The following is a 19,142-nucleotide window of genomic DNA, read 5'->3' on the forward strand; positions in this document are numbered from 1 at the left end:
AATTTGTCTTTAAATTGATTTAATTTCCTTATTACCTCTGGTTTCTGTTTTGCTTCGTTATGCATTTGTGCAGTCTGATGTTTTCGTTAATTCTAACCATCTCGTATATTTTACTCTTGTTTCGTCTTCTCCTCTGACTTTTGTCCCGTCGTAACTTTGCCTCATTTGCACTGTTTCCGTTTTCAGTTATTCTGGTGTTGAGTTTGAGGGTAAAGAAAAAATTAGATGCTTTGAAGCGGAAGGGTGATAATTAGATGACGATGAAGTTCGCTTAAATAGAACCTTTTGTGCTCTAGCAGAGTTCTTAAACCCAATTAGTATTTTTTTACAGCTGTCACATTATTTGGCAGGACACGGGGAATAAATCGGAAGGCAAAATTAAAGAGAAATGTCCCGCCACCGAAGTCACCAAGGGAAAGAAGAAGAAAACCGAGTGCCAGATTTCACTAATAGATGTCACCACTTCATTAGTAAACATGGCGCAGTGATGTACAGTTCTCCTCAGATAGGATAATTCGTATACAGTACTACTGCTGATTGGAATTTGTGTGTTGTTAACATTCGACTTGGAGAAAGGTAAGTGTTTTTTCTCAGTGCATTGACCGGGAAATTATGGTATGTGAAAGCAGTGGCTTAAAGAGGCGTGGTGATTAAGAGTGCCAGACAGTGCCATAAGTTGGGGATACCCATCGTCGTTGGCATTAGACTGCGCTGACTGTTGTAAGTGCGTTGACCTTTGGCGTGGTGGTCAGGATATGCCTCGAATTTGTCATTTTTAGGCCAAGTCAAACCTTTTTTAATTCCTTCTTTAATAAGCAATGTTGTAAGGTGCATTTTTAGGGTTTAAGTGTCTTTGCCTCGGGTAGGCAAGCCCATAGAATGGCAGGCTATGCCCATCGGAAGGTCGACTAGACCCAGCCCTTATACGGGTAGGTTTACTTAAGGCTGCCCTGCTGCCCAAGAGGGTAGATGAGCCTTGACTTGGCTTGGAATTGTAATAAGTAAAAGAGGCATGTTTCACTCCTAATGGGCTAGGTTAGTCTTTCAGAAAATGTGGTGTCTTAGCCTACGGGTTCTTCATTGGAGGGGTGGGTAGAGCTCTCGGCTAGCATGCTGTTGGCCCAGTGTTCGACTCTCCGGCCGGCCAATGAAGAGTTAGAGGAATTTATTTCTGGTGATAGAAATTCATTTCTCGCTATATTGTGGTTCAGATTCCACAATAAGCTGTAGGTCCCATTGCTAGGTAACCAGTTGGTTCTTAGCCGCGGAAAATAAATCTAATCCTTTGGGCCAGCCCTCTCTAGGAGAGCTGTTAAGCAGCTCAGTGGTCTGGTTAAACCAAGGTATACTTAACTTAACCCTTTGAGTTCAGACATTTTGTATCAAATTAGGTGTTTCTAAGTAAGGTAGAACTATATAGTAGCTCCGCGGCAGCGACGGCACTATAACTTCACTTTTTTTACAGTTTTTGTTGCTAATTATGAATTTACCTTTAACTTTTGGCGCTCGAGTGTAATTAACCCAGAAGTCCATCCAACAAGTGGTTTCCATACGTGATTTTCACAAGACAGAGCACGGATACGTCTGTTTCGAACGGTTCATATCCCGTGCGGCAAGTGCAATAACTTGTTAACGTATGGGTACCCAACCCCCCCCAGGCCAGTACTAAACACGACGAAGGGACATGCCACTTGGCCGACAACAAACAGATGTACAACCAGTATCAGAACCCGTAAAAGTGTAGAAAAAAACAGTTGAAAAGATAAAAACAGGCACGGAGCTAATATATAGAGTTATTACCCTAAGTAAGAACTCCTCGTGGACTGTTACCTTGGAAATTGATTTTTTGTATACTTTTATTGTTGTTGCTGATGAAGGCGGTGGTGTTGTTTATTGTCGGTCAGTTGTTATTAACTTCATATCTACCCAACATGGTTGAGGATCCTTTGGGAATGCGGGGTTTTGGAAATGATGGGAGAAAGACCGGACTGCCATGTTGTTGTTATGGAACGGTTCTGGGTAGATCTAAGTTGTAGCTCTGTGGCGGTGATTTCCTTCTAACTTGACTTTTTCTACAGATTTTTGGTTGCTAATTATGGATTTACCTTCAGTTTTTGTTGCACAAATGTAATTAACCTGTAATTAACCCCTGAAGCCCATCCAACAAGGGGTTTCCATACGCAATCTTCACACGACAGAGCACGGGTATATGTCTGTTTGGAACGGTTCATGTCCCGTCTGGCAAGTGCAATAACTTGTTAACATATGGGTACCCCCCCCCCGGGCCAGTACTGAACACAGCGAAGGGACATTCCATCCCCCCGATGCCAGTACGAAACACAGCAAAGGGACATTTCATCCCCCTGATGCCAGTACTAAACACAGCGAATGGACATTCCATCCCCCGATGCCAGTATTAAACACGGCAAAATGCATTGAACTCCCTCCTGTTAGCGAATGGCACCCTCTTGTTTTTCCCCCCCAGAGGGTGCCTCCCCAATGTAAACATGTCCGCTCCATTCCTTTGTTCTCCCCCCCCCACCCAAAACCCCAAATTCCCACAGTCCCCCTTTACTGCTGAGTAGAGTTAGGGGGCAAATAACAGTTGGCTGACAACAAACAAACTCACCGTCAGTATCAGAAGGCCTAAAAGTGTAGAAAAAACCAGTTCCCAAGGTAAAAACAGGAACGGAGGTAGTACTCAGAATTACTCGGTTCTCTACATTTGCAAGTCATTAGGGAGCCGTATGTTTGAGAAGGGATTGGCTAAGGAAACCTTTTATAAAAGGAACTATACTGACCTAATATACCCTAACCTATCCAAACCTAGTAGTCCACCCCCTGAACCCCCCAGTGAAGGAAACTCCACTTACTTTTCACCAAAAGCTCCCCTATAACACTGCGTAATGCGCATGCATGATAACATTCCAGGATGGCGAACATACAAATTCTGAGGTTAATTACAGGTTAATTACAGTCAACTGACAAAAAATAATGGTAAATTCTTGATAAGCAACCAAAATACTATTGGAAAAATCAATTTCCAAAGTATTACCTGATGCAGATCTCTTGCTTAGCTCTATCCAGATTTAATTGGAAATGCTTAGTTAACACTGATAATATTCGTTTCAGGTCTGAACATCCCTACTCAATTTTTTATTATATCTTTTGAATCTTCATAAAAAAATGAAAAATATATTCTATATACATAATTCTTGCAAATTAATATTTATCACAATAAAAAATAAAATACTGTATATGTAAATAATTGAGGATTTTTCCAAGTTTCAATTTTGCAAAATGCACTCAGGGACATTTGAAGAGACATTTGATTCCCCAGGGCTAGTACTTAACATGGCAAAATACATTTGACCCCCCCCAGGGGCTAGTGCTAAACACAGTGAAACCGTGTAGATGAATCACTGTTTTGTTGTGTTTAGTACTAGCCCTTGTGGAATTGGAGTTTGGACCGGAAACGAACTTTTACCGTAAACTCACTACAACCCCCCTTTTATGTAACTTTAGGGGTAGCCTATCCCTTTGGGAAATGGGATTTTGGGTGGGGTGGAATAGCTGAAAATGGTTGAAAACTTGGGATATAGAGTCTACTGAATCCTGCCTTGATCCGAAAGGCAAGGCTATCACTAGGTTAGGGTTCCCCAACTTTGTTAGACTGGGATTAGGCTATAGTGGGCTAACCAGTAACCTGTCAAATAAGATCACATCAGAAACTGTTAGAGAAACCAGATTTTACCAGTTTCGTAATGAATATTGTATAGTAAAATATGAAAGAAATTATTAGGCTACATAATAATGTAATGAGTTCTTTCATTTTTGGGGATAAAGTAATAGTTGGCTAACAACTGTCCAAAACCTTGACTAAAGAGTAACTATCATTGTCAGTGAAATGGAAACATCATGGTGCTTCCATGTAACATCAGATGAGCGAACAAGAACATATTGAAAAAAAAAATGTTCCAGAACAGTACGTAACACTGTACAGCTGTGTACTTCACAAGAAACACAAGAAGAGCAAGTGATGGACAAGAGAGAGAGCAATCACTGGGTGTCACAGTATAAACAGTTTTAGAATGATCATAGTACACTAGCCAGTTATGCCTGTTACTGATAATTTCCCAAGATTTTTGCATAGAAGGAACTTGTAATAAACGCTGGGAACACTTATTAAAATAGATACCATTGCAGTGAGCTTTAAGCAGTGACAGTAACTGTATATAATGCCAGATAACTTGATCAGTTATTGTTCACTCAAACGTTAAGGTTTCCTAGTACATAGGCTATAGCTGAGACCCAAGTTTTATTGTGTGAAGAGTCTGTGCAGTATATGTACCCAAATTTCATGAATGTAGTCAGGAAGATGTTTGACTGGAAGCCAAGTACAGTAAGCGCTGGGGATGCGTACCCCCCCCCCACAAATAGCTAAAACCCACAAATACTTAAAACACTTAGTAAAACTGCCTATTTTGGTAGTACAAACACACACAAAAACTAAAGATGCTTGTGCAGGTATTAGCTTACACTATAACAGTATACATATATGGTAGTCTAGCTTACACTATGAAGTACACTCTATACATACATGGTATAGTTATTATTAATATCAGCTAATTCTGGAGGTTCATGCAAGGTGACTTATGATAATCAGTACAAAGAGAAATTGAGTAACAAACAAGAATTAGCTTAGCCTACACTAAGGTATATCCTATACATATACGGTAGCATAGCCTACATTATACTGTACTGTACTCTGTATTCACATAATATCGTATTGCACAAACATCAACATAACAAATATGCATCTTTTCCATGGATCTTTTAAAATGTTATACCTTGATTTACTGTATCCAATAATATTGTATATATTCTTATATTGCTTTCATATTATAAATTGTGATAATGTTTTGGTTTGGAAATCGATTACATGGTAAGTTTATTTCACTGTAAATGAATCTCTAGATACTTTATTTATATAGGGCAAGATTATTTTTCATTATAAGAAGTGTTTTTAAGTCGAAATATAAATTAAATACGTCTCGCTGTAAAATTAATTCCGCCATTTTGGGGTGTTTGTTTTGTGTAAAAAAAAAATGAAAGATTCCGTTCGCCATTTTCACTTGATTTCATCATAACATGAGCTTTACGTATTTATCATTTATTGATATAAAAATAGCAGTACAGTAATGTGTTCTTTCATGCCCAGTAGTTTTGATTAAAATACTTTCTCTCCAATTTTAATTACGGTCGAGTTTCATCCATGTTGCTGATGCACGATAATTTATAGTCATTAGTAGCTTGAATATTGTTTTCTCAGCTTCAGCTACAACTTGTGGGCACAATAATTTATAGTCATTAGTAGCTTGAACATTGTTTTCTCAGCTTCAGCTACAACTTGTGGGCACGATAATTTATAGTCATTAGTAGCTTGAACATTGTTTTCTCAGCTTCAGCTACAACTTGCAGCTTAAATTTAGCAGTATATTTCCTTGCCGATCTTTAATCCATACCGAATAAGGGTATACAGGCAGTCCCCGGTTAATGGCCGGCTCGGTTAACGGCGATCCGGTTTTATGGCACTTGTTTAGTGACGAAAATCGGCTCCGAAAATTGGCGATTTCCACTTATCGGCGCCGATAATTGGGTATTGGCACCAATACATGCCTTACAGAGGTGCCCATAACCGAAAATCAGTGCTTTTTGGCACCAATAAGCCCTGAAAATCGCTGATTTTTGGTTATCATCACACCCTCAGAACGGAACCCCCTCCGATAACCAGGGACTGCTTGTAGTGTGAAATACATCGGTCCTATTCTGCTTAACGTCATTTGTACTATAACTACGGTAATTGTTTATTACCATATGATGGTAGACATACAAGCAAAGCAGCTGTTGTTATGAGATTTGGTGATAAGCAAAACAACAGTTTCTCGTTCGGTTGTTTATGGCTGTACACATTTACACGAGTATAAAGTTATTAACATTCTCTTTTGCATTTTTAGCCAGAAGATGGGATAAAGAGATGGAGGAAAAGAAGTTGGTCTATTGTAATTTGGTCTCTCTCGCTGCCTGATTGTACGATGCTGCCTGCGCCCACACGAAATTTAAAAATACTTTATAAATATTGTTGTACTCTATCGGTAGTTATTGCTTACCCCATTGCAAAATCGAATTATTGTAAGGTGAATTATTGTAACTCAAGCACTACATGAGTGTTTTAATAGTTTTATCACAAAAAGTGCATTAGTCATGAAAATACAGTACAGTAATTAATGAATATTTCTCAGTGAAAAATACTGTGAATGGGCGAATTTTCAGCAAATAATGCATGTATATATGTTCCATAGAGAAATCCGCGAATAGGTGAGTCCACCAATTGTGAGACCACGAATACGGGGCTTTTACTGTATGTAGCCTTGCCAAATTGGTAGGTATCCTGTAATGCAGCAAGGAGGCTATAGTCTAGCGTGAAAGTAATAAGTTATTAGCAGATATGCTTTAGGAAATGACAAGCTATATTAGCAGATGTGCTTTAGGAAATGGCAAGCTATCTTTCATGTTCTTATTCAGTCAAGAATGCAAGTATTTACAATCTAACTCATTATTCTAAAACTGGTGAAATATGGTTCTTGACGTATATATAGTGAATTTATTTAACATTAATTGGGCTCTACCTTAATGAACTTGACCTTGAGTTATGGCCTATGACAAGGGGTCCCTCTCTTCATTAGATATGGGGGTTTTTAATGGTTTAGCCAAGCTTCTTGGATGGAAAGGAAAATTAAATTTGTCAGAATCATATTAGAAACTACTGTTGGAAAATTTTTATCTCATCAGTTGTACAATAAATGCTGCTGTTCTAAATTATTAACTCATTTCATGATACTGGATAGGAAACTTGTTTTGGTGGCTCTAGGGATGAAGTGATAAGAACAGCCATCCACCACCACAAATATGCTTTCAGCCTGATAACTCACAAAAGAATGATTGGTATGTCATATTAAAGAAAAAAGAAAGTTTGGAAACATTAGTCAACACTGCGCAAGTTGAATCAAAGGGTATGGATAGGGAGAACAATTGCAATCTGCAATTTTTGGCACCGAAAATAGCTGATACATGCCTAACAGAGGTGCCAATAACCGAAAATCGGCGCTTTTCGGCGCCGATAAGCATTGAAAATCGCCGATTTTCAGTTAGTGGCGATTTCGGTTATCATCACACCCTCAGAACGGAACCCCCGCCGATAACTGGGGACTGCCTGTAGATAGATAGATAGATGGATAATTGACAGGAAGTCAGCCAGCTTCTCCTAACACCACTTGTAATTCACGCACATTAAGAAAACAACATCTCTTCTGATGTTGTGAGCAGTCCGTACCTGAGCTTCAGGAAATTTGAATTTTGGGGGCTACGTTGAATGGCCCACTGTACTTTTAAAATTCATTATTTCAAAATACAAACCCCAAAAGGCACCCCTCCAGAATACGAGCTCTCAGAAAACTAAGTTATACAGCTGTATCTTTTACTGTTGTTGCTCCATAGGTATGTTAGGACCCTCACCCACCCACCCACCCCCCTACCACATCCCCTGAACGCCAAAAATCAATGTCTGGATCTCTGGAACGGCTCAACAGATTTCGATGAAATTTGGCACGATTAGAGGCCATAGTGGGAAACCTCTAAAGCTAGAGTTTCACCCTGGTCAGTTTAATATTTCCAGAGTTACAGAGGGCCAAAGTCGACATTTTTGTGGACTCTGCGTTGCTGGGCTTTACTAACCGCCAACTACTGTGGCGGTTGATAGGGGGAGGGCCAGGGATAGAAGTTGAGCTACATTCTGAATTGAATATCTGAATGTAACTGTCTTCCAACTTATGCAACCAGTAGGGGGGGACAGCACATTGTTTCCCAGCAATTTCCTTACTTGAGCAAGGCTGGACATCCTCCCTCAGGCTAGCCCTACCACTCTGGCATTCTTACGCCAGACCGAGCACGAGGTTACAGGAGTCATCACTTCCATTTGCTCACTTTTGTGACTGGGATCATGACAGTTTGGGATTTTCTTCAACTTTTAGTCACTTGATCAAGATGACCTCCCACTGAAGGAGTGAATCTCCAAAACAAAAGGTGATGGTTTGTATGCCGTTACGAACAAATAACTATTTTATATAAGTGAATTACCAGGTAATTACATAGCTACTAGCTTTCTACATGGCAGTTTTAAGAATTCAAATTTTGCGGTGGCGCTACTATCGTTCGTGTAGGCGAGTGATAGGAACAACTCAGCAAAGAGCTCATCGCCCTCTTCTCTTTGGTCTTGCGCTCACGAGCGCCAGTCTCTTGCCAGGCGTGTTGCTTGTTTCGGCACCTCTTTCTGCTTCCTCAACCCGCGTGGCACCAACTTCTGTCTGCTCAGTGCCAACCTTTTCTCTTCCGTACTCATCTGCTCAGGAGGACTCTTCCGTAGCCTCACTTTGTCATCAGCTTGAGGATCTTATGGGCTTTTTGAAGAAGTCTTCGTCTTCCAAGGTCAAGGACACTTCTTTGCTCCGATTTCGTCAGATGAGGAAGATTATGTTTTCTTCGCTCGATCTTGACCTTCTCGTCAAGAACCTTTTTAAAGTTTTAGAGATTTTCAGTTTTTTTGCATTGGACTGTGGGTGCTTTGGCGAGAAAAATTGAAGACTGTTTGGACCTTGCCGAAGATTCTGCTTCTGACTGGCTTAGTGTCTTGTCATGCACCGACAAAGCAGTCAGGGATGGTTCTGCAGAACTCACTTTCCTCTTCTCGATGGGCATCCTTAAAAAATGGGAGTTGTGGTATTCCTTTGCCACTAAGGGAGTAACATCTATGCAGAAGTTGGCGCTCTTGTTTTCTCCTTTGGACAGGACTCATCTCTTCCCTCAAGATACTGTTAGAGAAGTGTTGTCAGCCTTCAGAAGAAGTCTACTACGGATCTGTTAGCTCAATGCACGTAGCGCCCTAAGGAAACTCCCTCTGTTTCCAAGTCTTCCTCACCCTTGCAACCTCAGCCCTTTCATGGAGCATGATCAAGACCTGAACCCAGACCTTAGGCTAACCTGCACCCTCCCTCAAGGTCCATCAAGAAGTCAGCCTTCAAGCCTGCCGCTAAGAAATGAGGCTTCTGTCCTTTGCGTGCCCATTGGAGCCAGACTACGTCTTATTTTTGGTAGGAATGGAGTCACAGAGGGGCTAACCCATGGGTAGTCCAAATGCTGAGAAAAGGCTACTCATCCCTTTCAGAGAGAAGCCTCCCTTGTGGTCGCCAATCACTTAGACAGCCTACTCGGAAGGGTCCGAGAAGTTTTTGGTTCTTGCTCAAGAGGTAGAGTCCTTGATTTGCAGAGGGGCAGTAGAGGAGGTATTGGATCATTTGTTGGAGGGTTTTTATAGCCAACTCTTCGTAGTCCCCAAATCACTGGGGGGCTGGAGGCCTGTTCTGGGCACCAGCGCCCTGAATTTTTTCGTCTTGAAGACAGAGTTTCACATGGAGACGACTCGCTCTGTCATGTCCCCCCTCCATCAGGGCAACTGGATGGGCACCCTGGACATGCAGGATGCCTATTTCCATGCTCCCATCCATCTGGACTCTAGCAGATATATGAGATTAGTGCTTCGAGGCAAGATTTTCCAATTTCGGGCCCTTTGCTTTGGTCTGTCCAAGACCCCTCAAGTTTTCACCAGGATCCTCGCTCCTCTTGGGAAATAGCTTGATCTTCTCAGGATCAGTGAATCTCTCAGTTTGCTCAGCTGTCCAGTGGATGAGTCCCCTGGGCATGTTGGCCTCAGTAGAGCAATTCGTGAAGTTGGGCAGGCTTCATGTGAGACCCCTGCAATTTTATCTGAAAGCGAACTGGTGCAGGAAGACCCAGCCTGACTGCGTCTTCCCAATTCATCAGAGATCAAAGAGGATCTTCTGTGGTGGTTGTCAGAAGAAAAGTTTCAAGTAGGGACATCTCTTCTGCCTCTGAACCCCAACCTAGAATTTTATTCAGGTGCCTCTGATCTAGGTTGGGGAGCCCTTTTAGGGAGTCAAAGGGCTTCAGGAACATGGACGTCATTTCAGAGGACCTTACACATAAATGTCAAAGAGCTAAAGGCCATTCACCTGGGCTTTCAGTCTTTCACTCCGTTGGTAAGAGGAAAGATTGTAGCAGCTTATGCGGACAACACCACAACCTTGTCTTAAGTCCACAAGCAGGAGGCACTCACTTCTTTGCTCTCTGTTAGATGACGAAAGACCTCCTTCTTTGGGCAGAACAGAATCAGGTTACAATCATTCCTTGCTTTGTTCGGGAAGGATGAATGTCTTGGGAGACGAATTGAGCCGTTGCTGCCAGGTCCTGCTGATGGAGTGGACCTTAGATCCTCTAGTCTGCCTTGATCTATGGAAGCTATGGGGCAAGCCTTCCATAGATCTCTTCACGACGTCAAGGAACCACCATCTACCTCTCTTTTGCTCTCCAGTTCCAGACCCCTCAAGCATCGTTAACGGATACCAGGCTATTGGATTGGACAGGCGTGGATGTGTATGCCTTTCCACCGTTTGGATTGATCAGGGAGGTGATCAGCAAGGTATCATCTCACCAAGCTGCAGAGGCCATTGCTAGATGCAGGAGAGCTGCTTTTAGCAGGCTCTACCGGTCAAAGTCGACCATTTTCAGAAGATGGTGCAAGAGCAATAGAATCCCTTCTTCTGAGACGAATGTGAGCCAAATAGCAGATTTTTTACTCTTCTTGAGGACCTCCAGAAGGCTGTCGCCCTCTACAATCAAGGATACAGGTCAGTGCTTGGCTCAGTGTTTAAGCATAGCAGCTTGGACCTGTCCTCTAATCAGGACTTTAGCGACCTCATTAGATCTTTTGAATCTCAGTGCAGTGTCTTGGAATTTAGACATGGTTTTGAATTGGCTTACTGGCTCCACCTTCAAACCACTTCGCTCAGTTTCACTCAAGAATTTCATGAAAAAGACTCTTTTTCTTGTGGTGTTGGTTACCGCCAAACGCATTAGCAAACTGCATGCTTTTGACAGAAGAGTTGGGTTTTCTCAAGGGGACCGTGTCTGCTCCCTTTCTCTTGGTTTCCTTGCCAAGAACGAGAATGTCTCCATCCCCGGCCTTGCTCATTTGCCGTTAAGAATTTAATGGACATTCTTGGACCAGAGGAGGAGGAGAGATTGCTTTGCCCTGTGAAATCATTGAGGTACTACCTCCATATGACAGAGAAAATTAGAGGGCCCTCAAATAATCTCTGGTGTTCTGTGAGAAACCCATCTCGGCCCCTGTCGAAGAATGCCCTTTTGTTGTTCTTGAGGAGCCGTATTTTGGAAGCTCATTCTCAATACAGGATGATGTCTTTCCCTCCCTTAGAGTAAAGGCTCATGAGGTTTGAGCTGTCACCATGTCTCTTGCCTTTTGCCATAAGTTGTCTCTATCATCTATCCTGCAACCAACTTATTGGAGGTCCAGGTCTATTTTTGAGTCGCATTATCTCAAGGATGTTGAAACCGTTTTCAAAAACTGCAGCACTTTAGGACCCTTATCCATGGCTGGCATGGTGTTGGGAGAGGAAGCATAGGGGGCTTTCTGTCCCTCTACTATCCTCTCACCTTGTTGTAAGGTGTTGAGTTCAAGGGAAGATTGGGGGTACATTTGTACCTGGAGTACCCACCAGTTTTTAGTGGTCAGGTTGGAGGTTTTGTATTCTATTGTAGGTGATGGCGTTGGTTTTTACTCTGGTCTCTGCCCAGGGCAAGGGCACCCTTTTTTAATCTTTGTAAACCATTGGTGAACTTCCGTGGCTACAAAGTACCCACTGAAGTGGTGGCAATCCTTGGCCATACTGCCACATCCTCCACAGGTTAAGATGAGCACCTCCCAGAAGCAGTACCAGTCTGCAGGAGCTCTCTTACCCGGTAAGGAACAACAAGTACTATTCTAATGTCTTGGAGTAGAATATGTCCATGTTCCCTCCTCCATTCAGTATAGAGTCAGCTATGTAATTACTTGGTAAGTCACTTATATAATAATGACATTTTTATGAGAAAATAAAGATTTAGATACTGTACTGTATACTTACCAAGTAATTACATAATTGGAGCCCTCTCGCCTCCCCTCATATGGACATCAGGGCTAAAATGAACTCAAGTTCCCTGCTGAGTTGTTCCTATCAGTCCCGATAGTGAGTGGGACCTTGTCACCTACATGAATGATAGTAGCGCCACCGCGAAATTTGAATTCTTAGACTGTCTTGTAGAAAGCTAGTAGCTATGTAATTACTTGGTAAGTATATATAAAACTATTTTTTTGTAAAAATGTCATATTTAAAAATGATTTGTATTTTTCCTAGGTATACAGACCGGACCCTTTTATCTAATTACCCATCGCAACCACCCCACTTTGTTCCTGTTGTGGAGGGAAAACTGCATGGTGATGGCAGTTAAGATGTTCCCCCCCCCTCACACTCCCCTTAATAACTAGTTAACTTACTTGCTTACCATGTTTCAGGGACTAATTCCAGCTTGTGCTGAGGAATGCACCTTCATAAAAGGCTCTGGTTTATATACCTAGGAAGAATACAAATTACTTAAGAAAATTTTATGCTGCGTATCTCCACATCGCTCAGAAGAAAGTTCATGTTGCTTGTGCTAGTACTGAGCATCGTGGTATAACGTTGGAAAATAAGGTGGCTGTGATAAAACGCCACAAAAGTTATTAAAGGCTCTTGCCATAGCTTGGGCTTTAGGCTTGAAAGGGGTGACGGTATTGACAGTCATTCGTGATAATGCATGGATTTTAGCCCACATCAAAGATGAAGCTCCAAGGATAGGGAACACCATCATCAGCAAGAAAAGAGGCTAGATGTTGATGCAGGAGAAAACATTGTCCTTTTGAGAAGACCTTAGGAAGAAGCATCTTGATGAGAAAGGCAGAATTCAAAGGAAGTTCTGTATGATTTTTGCGGTTGAAGCAGCAGCACAATCTTCTCCTTAAGATCCGAGGCAAAAGTATGTTAGTTAATGAGTTAGCAGCTCTGGATTCCTGCCATGTTAGTGAAGATTATTGAGGAGCAACAGTTTTTTATAGAATAGATATTCATTGTGAATAAGACTAGTCTTTGCTGGAAGAAAATGGTAGACCTATGCTGGGAGGCAGTTGTGTGGGTGCTTACAAGTTAAAGCTGTTGCTGGTACATTATGCAGAGAACGCTTGAGTGCTGCAGAACATACTCAAGACCTCTCTCCCAGTTATATGGATGTTTGATCCCAAGGCTTGCATGACTGCTATTATTTTTAAGAGTTGGTTATTCAGCTTCTTTTTACCAGTATTGGAAAAGTATTGTAAGGACAAGGGCATTCTGTTTAAGATCCCTATTTTGGACAGCTCTCATGACCACACAAAAAACCTTGATTTTCAAGAGTAACATCACTGTTGTTTACCTACCTCCTAACACTTCCTCTGATTTGTTACTGATGTACAAGAGGATCATTGCTGTCTTCAAGCACTACTACCTTATGTGAACATTAAGGAAGGGATATGACATCTAAAAGGCATTCCTAAATATAAATGCCACTTAGAATGAAGTTTCAACCTCAGATGAGAATGGCATTTGAAAGAATTTTAAAGGCTTTGCTGAGGTGGATGTGAAACCCTTGGACTTGCAGGAGGATGGTTTTATCTTGTTATTTGAGGCTGACAAGCAGCACTGACGAACGAAGGGTCTCATGGACCTGAATCATGATTCTTCACCATCAGTAGGATGTAGCTAGCCTTTGCATACATTTAGAAAGGCCTTGTGTTTTTCAAGGAGGTGAAAGTCAATGCTGAATGCTTTGCCAAGAGTATGGATGCATGTCAGAACTCATGTTCATTATAGGATGATGGTGGATGTAATGAACTCTTGATCATTTATTGCAGCAGCCTGCAAATCAAAAAGAAGAAATTCAGACATCAACATCATCATCTTCCTCCACCTTCCTCCTCTGACCCATTGAGCATGTCTGTCACTCATTGGGCACAGGAAGTTTTTTTTAACCTTAGAATTGTGTAATTGTTCCTATGGAAATATAAACCATTGCCTTTTATATGGGAGCATTCCTCAGCTTGGCCATTGAAACTTGGTAACGAGTTAGTTAACTGGTAGTTAAGGTGGTAAGTGAAGGAATACCCCTTACACACCTGCCATCACCAAGCACTTTCTTCAGCTGATGCCCTGCTGCACTCTTGCTAGATTTGAGTGGATGCTTTTCTGATGGTGAAAAACCAAGTTGAGGCATTCTGACGGGACGAGAATGCATGTGCGGTCATTTTATGTCTCTGCTTATAATTGATCCACATAAGTATTTCTCTTCTCGTAGGGGTAGGGTTTGTAGTTTTCGCTTCCCTTGCAAGGATCCTGGTGAAGTGGTTTTCTTTGTAGTGAATGGGAAGAAGAACAAGAATAGGAATTGTTTGCCAATTTCTGGGGAAGGGGAAACACTTCCCTGGTGATACTTCCGAATCATTCTAGTACTTTTCTCCTTGTCCCTGCTGTGCCTCTCTCTAGACCTTGTGACTTAACAGCTCCCCCCTGGTTTGGGAAGGATACATATGGTAAGCAGGACCTTACCATATGCTCTCCTCTCATGATGAGCTGGGCACCCTGGTTGGTCTCTCCTCTCTCCCTTAGTGGGACCCTGACCCATATACCCTACTTGCCACCTCTTACACCTACTGACTTGTGTATGCTTATTCCAGGAATGTTGTTGATTGAGTACTTGTAGAAGAAGTGGCCTTCCTTGAACATCTGTAAGAGCCCTTTTTCCACAGTTTTCCTCAGTTGCTAAGCTTCAACTAAAAAATAGGATTCTGCTTTCCTGCTGTTGCTGCTGCTTGGTCTACTAAGGAAGTTAATCCTTCTACAGCATTATCACTTCCTGTGGGAGATCCTCAGGCATCAACCATAGCTTCAGCAACAAGACTCCTTTCAGTATGACCAATCCTACAGCACTGGAGGAAAGCAAGCCACAAGCTAGGAGCAAAAGGGAAAAAATGTAAGTGCTGTTTTTTCACCTTCTTGTTAATCTGTTCCTATTCCTCTTCATCTTCATTTTCTTCCCATAGGAAAAAGTCCAAGAAGGTCTCTCACAAGAAGTCCAGTAGGACTTCAAGTGAGTGCTCTTCCTAGTCACTAGAAGGCAACTGTGTTTTGCCACCCACAATTTGCATGACATCACTCATACCCATTCATCTTTACCACCTACTAGCATAGGTTTTGATGAGCATGGGGAATCGTATGTGTTGGTTGACCATTGCTCAGTACTCCATTTCAGGTACTTTTCATTCCTAGGCCTGGGTTGCTTTGACTGGTACTGGTGGTGCTGATTGTGCACCAAAGTCTCAAACTGGAGCTAGGGGTGACTGGTGCATCTGCCTCCCTCGTGGGAGGTGACCCAACATTGCTGATGATGGTGTTGGGACTGGACAGTCCTGTGCCTCCAGAGCCACAACAGTCCAAGTTGGAGTGACATTTTTGAGAGATTATTGTGCTCTTACATGAGAATAGTAATCTTGGGGAGGCTTCCTAAACTCCACACCTACCCCTGATTTCCTCATATAAAACTCTCTTGCGTATGATCTTTAACTGAGATCACTGGTAAGGTTGCCATGGTCCCAGCTTGCTCATGGTGTTTGGAACAAGTAAACAGTCTGATCTCTAGATCAGACAGTTCTCTGTTGTCCCAAAGATTGGGTAAGCTCCTGCCCCCACCATTGATGGGTCAGTAAAGGTTTTTACTTACAGGAAAACTCAGCAACTATTCCCTCGCGGTTGGACTCGTCAGTCTGTGGATTGATGACCTGCCCCTAGAGAGACTCCATCAGGAAGTACTTTTTCTGCTTCAGAGTCAGGAGACCATGGAGTTTGTTGCTGTAGTCTCCCTTCAGGCTACCTTGTGGCTCAAGCTCTGGTGTAACATGCTGGCAGACTTTGCTGTTACAGGTGTCTCATTTTAGGATGAGGAGGTGAAGTTCCAGAGATTGCTGATGTCAAGAGGAATAGTTGCTGACTCTAGTCTCTCACCAGAGTTCCAGCTTGTGGGTTAAGTTTGTCCTGAAAAGACAGGATATGGTTGTGTCCCTATTCTCACTAAAAGTTTTGGTGAATAGTACTCTCACTGTATGGGGTCATTTGTACAGTCATGGGCTCATGATTAGTCTTCCCAAAGGATAACATGAAAGCTGCAGTGGAGAAGGGGAATTCAGAGTCCCATGACTCTCTGATCCACTATGCAGTTCACTTCAAACCCCTGGTGGATGCAAAGGCAACTGCAGCCAAACTTACCCCTTTTATTAGAACTGGTAATGTGACAGACATCCTCCATACTCCTGGAAGCTCTAGGCCTGCCAGCAAAGGCAGAAGGGATGATGGGGAAAGAAAGCCAGTCCTTTGGCTTTTACATTCATCCCTTCCTCATGGAGAAGGCAACGAGTGGCAAGTGAGAAGTTATTGACTTCTTTAACAAGGTTGCTCCAGAACTGTCAAGCTGGGAATCACAGTAAACTGGGAGTAGTTTGATCTCACACTCAAGCAGCAGGCAAAATACCTAACATTCCTATAGATACAGCACCAGTTGGAGTATTTATTTCAAAATTGCATGAGCAGGCTAGGGGTGGTGACAGCTCATTTCCTGTCTGGACAGGAACAACCAACTCAGCTTTGACAGGTTATCCTCAGCCACTTGTCATCAATGGAGAAGCTTGTTCCACGCAGGTGTCGCCACCTGTTCTTGCTTCAGTGGCTACTGAAGCAACACGGGTCAACACCAAATGATCCACCCTCCCAGCATTTGCCCTTGAAAGAGAGATCAGAGCAGAGAGGATCTTGCTTGATGGCTGGATGACAGGAGCCTCCATGCTGAAGTTTCACAGAATCCCCTCCCCCCATTGCAAAATGAGGTTGTTCACAGATAGACTGAAGGGGGTTGCAGGTCACACCTGAATGGCTCCTTTGTATCAGGTGTGTTGACAAAGGGCAAACTCATCTGTATATCAGTGTTTAGGAAAAGCAAGAAGAATTGCATGCCCTGCAACCTTTCCAGGAAGGTGTGATAGGTCAATTGGTTGCGCTGATGAGCAGTGACACCACAGGTGGCATATGTTAATAAGCTAGGTGACTGTTTGCCTACTCTGTCAGTTGGCAAGGCATATCATCTGCATGCTTTGGTAGTTCACCATGCTGTCAAGCTGTCAGCCAAGTACATTCAGGTAGGCTAACTATAGTCTCCCTAGCGTACTTGGTCAAAGGGGAGTCTCCCAATCGCTTTACAGTGTTGACATATCTCCTTTTCTGAGTTACTCGAGGATTGTGGATACCCTTTCCTTCTTAAGACCTTGACCTGTTATAATCCTCCTTGGTATTTCCTGGTTTTGTTTTTCTTGTTAACAACTGAGTTTAGTGCTAACTCTTATTTTAGAAATGTTATTATCATAAATGAAGATAGGTGAGCTTAAATGAAATTTAAATATTAACTATCACCAGGTAACTCTCTCCTTTAAATGTCAGTTCATAATTTTGGGCTCCTATGCTTTTTCACATCGCTTCCAGTAATTATTAGGCTCATTTGTCTTCTTTTAATAAGTCAAGTTTTTCTTTTGTGTCTATGGTTTGTTCTTACATTTTACATATTGTCGAGGTTGTTTAACGATTGCACAAATGTCATTTGAAAAATAATCTCTGTGCATTGGACTCTCTCTCTCTCTCTCTCTCTCTCTCTCTCTCTCTCTCTCTCTCTCTCAAAACTATAATGGTTTCTTCCTCACCATCGCCCTAGGGTAAACGCAGATATGGCAGCACGCGAGGAAAGCGTTGTCACATTGTCTTAATTAGTATTTTCATATTTTATTTCTAACAATATTATTTTCATATAAAACTGCCCTCAGTTATAATGAGATGTGTTTTTCTTTTTTTTTAAAGAATTGAAAAGGAGTCTTTAATAGCCTTATTTGCACAGTGAGGAAAGTACATTTGGCATCGCTCTTTCGCCCTCCTGAGACCCTTCTTTGACCAAGTACGCTGGGGAGACTAACTCCTCCACTAGGGTCAGGTAGTAGGGACAGAGTGGTCCCTACATCCTCCTATTGTGGAAAGGTTTTTCTAGATTTCGGGAACACTGATGGTTGACCTGTTCATCACATGGCTAAACAGGAAGCTCTTGGTATTTTTATATTAGTGACATACCAAGTAATTGCAAATTGAAATTTTCGCAGTGGCACTACCATCTCATGTGTAGGTGACAGGGTCCCGCCCACATTTGGGACTGATAGGTACAACTCAGCGGAGAGCTAACCGATTAATATTGGTAGTTTTGTGCAGTCGCTACTTCATCTTTTTGGGGATTTTGTCCTGTATTTTTGGTGAAGTATTCTCTCTCTCTTTTTGGTAGTTTTTTTTCAAGCTTAGTAGTTAGTCAAATATGTCAGACTCCAGCTCTTCAAGCATTCGTTATTGCATTGAGGGGTGTAAGACTAGACTAAGGTGACTTATGATTAGCACACCAAGTGTGTCAAATGTAGGGGGCAGGAATGTAGTAGAGAGCTTACATGTCCGGAGTGTCAGGATTGGGAAGATAGTAAATGGAAGACCTTGAAGTCCCATCTGGACAAATTAGACCAAGATAGGAAAAGGAAGGTGGCCCTTAGAGCCGAAAGTAGAGCTAGTCAGGGAATTCCTTCTTTACCTAATGTGGTAGAAGACAGCTCTGTTTCTTCTCCTTTAATTCATGCTATGTCTCCCATTTTTAGCCCTCCTACCCCTGTACCCCAGACTCCTTTACCAGGGTTCTCGTGCTTCCAGTTCCAACACTGTTGCCAGTCTTGAAGTGAAATATGATAAATTTGAATTTTTGGCCAATACTGTTATAGAGTTAGGTTTCTCTTTCAGGGATTTTGATTTGAAAATGTTGTCCAGTGTTCCAAGTGTCAGTGTTGTGCCTAGTGACAGTGTTGTGAGGGTTGAGGAGGTGGCTGCCCGTCCCACTGGTGCTCCTATACAAAGGTCCCTGTCCCGCTCCCCCACACAGTGGAGAAGACATACCAGAGGTCCAAGGGAGGCCAGTGGAGTTTGCCC

At 42.4% G+C, this 19,142-nt stretch overlaps 1 protein-coding gene across 2 annotated transcripts in view; it reads left to right on the top strand.

Moving 5' to 3' along the window:
• Window positions 1-438: 438 nt before the first annotated feature.
• LOC136837768 (probable ribonuclease ZC3H12B) overlaps window positions 439-19,142 on the top strand; it is a 399,714-nt gene continuing 381,010 nt past the window's right edge. Inside the window, exon 1 of one of the 2 annotated variants that reach the window (XM_067102691.1) lies at window positions 439-576. The gene's annotated coding sequence lies outside the window, so the exon portion shown is untranslated. The remainder of the gene's footprint in view (window positions 577-19,142) is intronic. The other variant, XM_067102699.1, reaches the window with a different exon arrangement.

This window comes from Macrobrachium rosenbergii, chromosome 59 (genome assembly GCF_040412425.1).
Source record: "Macrobrachium rosenbergii isolate ZJJX-2024 chromosome 59, ASM4041242v1, whole genome shotgun sequence".
In the NCBI taxonomy this organism is placed as follows: Eukaryota; Metazoa; Arthropoda; class Malacostraca; order Decapoda; family Palaemonidae; genus Macrobrachium; species Macrobrachium rosenbergii.